At 44.5% G+C, this 6,006-nt stretch overlaps 1 non-coding gene across 1 annotated transcript; it reads right to left on the bottom strand.

Moving 5' to 3' along the window:
• Window positions 1–2,168: 2,168 nt before the first annotated feature.
• On the bottom strand, window positions 2,169–2,273 carry LOC135270897 (U6 spliceosomal RNA). Its single transcript, XR_010339051.1, has one exon. It is a non-coding gene; the product is annotated as a U6 spliceosomal RNA (small nuclear RNA).
• Between the last annotated feature and the right edge of the window lie 3,733 nt (window positions 2,274–6,006).

Genomic DNA, 6,006 nt, shown 5'->3' on the forward strand with positions numbered 1-6,006 from the left:
CCTGACCCAGCCTCATAATTTCTAAGCACCTGATGGGGGTGGATTGTGCCTTTACCCTATTTGGTAAAATTGCTATTAACAGTGAATGCAGAGGAGGGGTGGGCACACACACACACAAAAAAATGGTGAATGCAGCTACATTGCCTGGTGGTAAAAATAGCCCACTAGTTTTGCACTGTGTAACCTTACCCTATCTGAATGGGAATGGACTGAGGAAAGGTACTTGATAGGCTAGTATTGCTGCCTGCAATCAAGACCAACAAACCTAATGTCCCTTCCAAAGGTGGAAAGGTTTGGGTAAAATGAAGAGAAGAAAGAATAGTAACTGAGGGTAAACAAAGGAGTATATGGATTCTATAATGAGAGAAATCCAGTGTTACATCAGCACCTCCAAGAGATGACATTATCTCAGCTCAGTTATGCCAGGTGCTATGTTTGCTGAGACAACTCCTGCTTTTGGAACCTGACAAGATTGAATGGAAGGCTGCAAACCTGAGTGGCCTTGCCCTGAAAGATACATTTATATGATATGCTGTAGACTGACTAATTACTAATGATTAAACGGGATTCCAGTAATTTTGCCAGCACTTTTGCATTGTATATCCTTTTTTTTATTATTTTTTTTAAAGATGGGGTTTCACCATATTGGTCAGGCTGGTCTTGAACTCCCAACCTCAGGTGATCCGCACGCCTTGGCCTCCAAAGTGCTTGGATTATAGGCATGAGCGACCACACCCAGCCGCATTGTATATCCTTTTGATGTAAAGGATCTGTGTTTAAAGACGAGGGGTAGGCTGGGCGCGGTGGCTCATGCCTATAATCCCAGCACTTTGGGAGTCTGAGGTGGGTGGATCACAAGGTTAAGAGATCGAGCCATCCTGGCCAACATGGTGAAACCCCGTCTCTACTAAAAAATACAAAAATTAGCTGGACGTGGTGGCGTGTGCCTGTAGTTCCAGCTACCCGGGAGGCTGAGGCAGGAGAATTGCTTGAACCCAGGAGGCGGAGATTGCAGTGAGCTCAGATTGCACCACTGCACTTCAGCCTGGTGCCTGGCAACAGAACAAGACTCTGTCTCACAAAAATAAAAAAATAAAGACGAGGGGTAGACTGTGGTATTGTGAAATATATATTTGGCTTTTGGACCGGGCGCGGTAGCTCACGCCTATAATCCCAGCACTTTGGGAGGCCAAGGCGGGTCGATCATGAGGTCAAGAGATCAAGACCATCCTGGTAAACAAGGTGAAACCCTGTCTCTACTAAAAATGCAAAAATTAGCTGGGCATGGTGGCGCGCGCCTGTAGTCCCAGCTACTTGGGAGGCTGAGGCAGGAGAATTGCTTGAACCCAGGAGGCGGAGGTTGCAGTGAGCCAAGATCGTGCCATTGCACTCCAGCCTGGGTAACAAGAGCGAAACTCCGTCTCAAAAAAAAAAAAAAATATATATATATATATATATTATATATATATATGTATGTATATTTGGCTTTTGTTCCAGCTTCTTGGCACACAACTCCTAAAATCCCTGGAATCGCTAAAGAGATAAGTGTCTTTTGTATGCTACTGAGACCAGTCTGAGCAACATAGCAATACCTCTTCTCTACAAAAAATGCAAAAATTAGCCAGTCTTGGTGGCATATGCCTGTACTCCCAGCTGTCTAAGAGGCTGGGGTGGGAGGATTGCTTGAGCTCAGGAAGTCAAGATGTAGTGAACTGTGATTGCACCACTGCACTCCAGCCTGGGCAACAGAGTGAAACCCTGACTTAAAAAAAAAACAACCGGAGGTGGTGGCAGGCTCCTGTAGACAAAGCTACTCAGAAGACTGAGGTAGGAGGATCGCTTGAACCAGGAGGCAGAGGTTGCAGTGAGGTGAGATTGCGCCACTGCACTCCAGCCTGGGCAACAGAGTGAAACACTGTCTTAAAAAGGAAAAAGAGAAAAAGACTAATAAAACAGACTAAGTCTGATAAGAAACATTTACAATCTATTCTCTCTGAAGCGTGCTACCTGGAGGCTTCATCTGCATAATGAGAACCTTGGTCTCTACAATCCCTTATCTTAACACAGAAACAGGCTTCTACTAATTTCAGGTCTTTAGATAAACTCTCAAACTCTTTTAACCAGTGTCAAATCAGAGAATCTTTTTATTTATTTATTTTTAATTTTTTTTAAATATGGAACGCTTCATGAATTTGCGTGTCATCCTTGCACAGGGGCCATGCTAATCTTCTCTGTATCGTTCCAATTTATGTGCTGCCGAAGCGAGGACTCAGAGAAACTTTGAAGTCCGTTTATGACCTGGGACTTGGGAACAACCTCCACTTGAAGATGCCCTGTCTTTCCACACCGAACCAACTTACATCTTTCATGTATTGATTGATGTCTCCCTAAAATGCGTAAAACCAGTCTGTGACCTGACTGCCTTGGGCACATTTTCTCAGGATCTCCTGGGGTTCTGTCATGGGCCATGGTCACTCATGGTAGCTCAGAATTAATCTCTTCAAATATTTTCTTTTTTTTTTTCTTTTTTTAATTGCATTTTAGGTTTTGGGGTACATGAGAAGAACATGCAAGATTGTTGCATAGGTGAAATATTTTCAAATATTTTACAGAGTTTGACTCTTTTCTTTCACAGTACTCTTAAGATTTGTCTTTCTCCAGCTAGCATCAAATGCTAGTATTAAAGTTATATATATTCTAATCGGATAAAAAGCCAAAACCCATTGCTATGCTGCATCCAGACCCATCTCACATGCAACAATACACAAAGACTCAAAACAAAGAGAAGGAGGAAGATTTATCAACCAATCAGAGAGTAAAAATAAACAAATAAAAAGCAGGAGATGCAATTCTCGCCTCTGATAAAGTAGACTTTAAAGTAACAAAGAACAAAAGAGGCAAAGAAGGACATTACATAATGGCAAAAGGATCAATGTAACAAGAAGAGCTAATGATTTTATAGATCAACGAGACAGAAAATTAACAAGGACATCCAGGACTTGAACTCAGACCCAGAACAAGTAAACTTAATAAACATTTATAGAACTCTCCACTTCAAATACACAAAACATACATTACCACCTCACACCTATTCCAAAAGTGACTACATAATTGGAAGTAAATCACTCCTCAGTAATCGCATAGCATTTCATAGGTTTAAATGAAATATTGGTTGGCTGTTCCTTCCTGTTTACATCAAGTATAATTATTGGTATAAAAGAGGTTTTCAATACCCATTACTAAACTGCATTCTAGCCTGGGCAAGAAAGCAATACTCCCATTCTCTCTCTCTCTTTCTCTTCCTTTTTCCTCCTCTTCTTTATTCTTTTTCTTTCTTTCTTTCAAAAAAAAAAAAAAAGAAAAGAAATAACAAAGGTGTACATTACAATTGATGATTACATTTTTATCAAATGCAGCAAGGCCAAGTTCAGTTTCATTTAATTCAGCAAACTGTTGAGTGCCTCCTATAAAAAAAAAAAAAAAAAAAAGATTTGTCTATTTCTTTTTCATTCCTTTTCTTTCTTTTTTGAGATGGAGTATTGCTCTTGCCGCCCAGGCTGGAGTGTAATGGTGTGATCTCGGCTACTGCAGCCTCCGCCTCCCAGGTTCAAGCAGTTATCATGCCTCAGCCTCCCAAGTAGCTAGGACTATAGGCAGGTGTCGCCATGACCAGCTAATTTTGTATTTTTTGTTTTGGTTTGGTTTGGTTTTGAGACGAGTCTCACTCTGTCGCCCAGGCTGGAGTGCAGTGGTGCGATCTCGGCTCACTGTGACCTCCATCTTCTGTGTTCAAGTGATTCTCCTGCCTTAGCCTCCCAAGTAGCTGGGATTACAGGCATGTGCCACCGTGCCTGGCTAATTTTTTTTTTATTTTTAATAGAGATGGGGGTTTCACCATGTTAGACAGGATAGACTAGATCTCCTGACCTCATGATCTGCCCACCTCAGCCTCCTGAAGTGCTGGGATTACAGGCGTGAGCCACCGCGCCTGGCCTCATTTTTTTATTTTTAGTAGAGACAGAGTTTCATCATGTTGGCCAGGCTGCTCTTGAACTCCTGACCTCAGGTGATCTGCCTGCCTCAGCCTCCCAAAGTACTGACATTACAGGTGTGAGCCGCCACGCCCAGCCCCAGCACTGACTTTTAAAAATGCTCAGTGGCCGGGCGCAGTGGCTCATGCCTGTAATCCCAGCACTTTGGGAAGCCGAGGCTGGTGGATCACGAGGTCAAGAGATCGAGACCATCCCGGTCAACATGGTGAAACCCCGTCTCTACTAAAAATACAAAAAATTAGCTGGGCATGGTGGTGCGTGCCTGTAATCCCAGCTACTCAGGAGGCTGAGGCAGGAGAATTGCCTGAACCCAGGAGGTGGAGGTTGCGGTGAGCTGAGATCGCGCCATTGCACTCCAGCCTGGGTAACAAGAGCGAAACTCTGTCTCAAAAAAAAAAGAAAAAAAAAGCTTAGTGTCTCACGCTTGTAATCCCAACACTTTGGGAGGACTAGGAGGGAGGATCGCTTGATCCCAGGAATTTGAGACAAGAGACAAGCCTGGGCAACATGACGAAACCCTGTCTCTACAAAAAAACACAAAAATTTACTGGGCATGGTGGCATGCACCTGTGGTCCTAGCTACATGGGAGGCTGAAACAAGAGGAATGCCTGAGACAGAAGTTTGAGGCTGCAGTGAGCTGTGATCGTGCCACTGCACTCAGTCTGAGTGACAGAGCGAGACTGTCTCAAAAAATAAAATAATAAAATTATATATATATACACACACACACACACACCGTGATCCCCACTGCTAGACCCCACACAGGCCCTGAGGAGCTGACAGAGCAGAGTAAAACACACTCCTGCCAAGGGGGAGCCTGTCCAGGGGTGCTGGTGCACAGATGGGGAGGCGAGGGCAAGGGGGTGGGTTTTGCTCAGCAGCCTGGGACAGCAAGAGAGAAAGAGGTGACATTTGCTATTTCCTGGGGAACAGCAGGAGTTCCCAGACTCCTCCTTCATTCACTGAGAACATCCTGGTATTTTACCTGGGGGTGAATTGTTGCTGGTGGTGAAACAAGGCAGACGAGGGCCTTCCAGCCTCTCTCAAAGACATGGAGTCAAGAAGCTGAGGCTTGTATCTTTCCTATTCTTCTCCCAGTGGAATGAATGCACTCTCCTTACTCCTCCAGCCTGGACAGCATTGCATTCATTTTTATATTTTGTTTGCGTGTATGTGGTTTTTTTTGTTTTTTTTTGAGATTGAATTTCACTTTGTCACCAAGGCTGGAGTGCAGTGGTGCGATCTCAGCTCACTGCAACCTCCGCCACCCGGGTTCAAGCAATTCTGGGTGAAAGCCACCTCCAAGCCTTTCTCCTGACATGCATCACCATCCCAGAACCTGCCCAGAGATTAGCATTGATGTCAGTGGGGAGTCCCAGGCAGAGGGGTGTGCAGCCTGATTTGTCTCTCTGGGGCATACAGGTGAGAAAAACCCTGCCCAGAGGCATGTTTAACTGATTTTTATATGGAAGTTCATGACTCAGAGAACTTGGCTGAGATGCCACAAGGCACTATGTAGCAGCCAGGTTATATACTTGCCCGTACCCAAGACCCACGAGTGTGCTCAGTGACCTTCCTTAGAAACAGGAGACAGAAACATGATATTATGGGCCTGGCGCAGTGGCCCATAATCCCAGCACTTTGAGAGGCTGAGGCAGGTGGATAACCTGAGGTCAGGAGTTCGAGACCATCCTGGCCAACATGGTGAAACCCCATCTCTACTAAAAATCCGAAAATGTATTTTTAGTACAGGCATGGTGGCAGATGTGTGTAATCCCAGCTACTTGGGAGGCTGAGGCAAGAGAATTGCTTGAACCCAGGAGGAGATTGCAGTGAGCCCAAATCATATTACTATACTCCAGCCTGGGTGACAAAGCAAGATTCCATCTCAAAAAAAAAAAAGAAGTATGATGTTATGTACTCCAAAGTCACGCTGTCCTGGGTTCCACTCCT

This window comes from Aotus nancymaae, unplaced genomic scaffold (assembly GCF_030222135.1).
Source record: "Aotus nancymaae isolate 86718 unplaced genomic scaffold, 86718_ANA_hifiasm-v0.15.2.pri h1tg000067l, whole genome shotgun sequence".
Classification (NCBI taxonomy): domain Eukaryota; kingdom Metazoa; phylum Chordata; class Mammalia; order Primates; family Aotidae; genus Aotus; species Aotus nancymaae.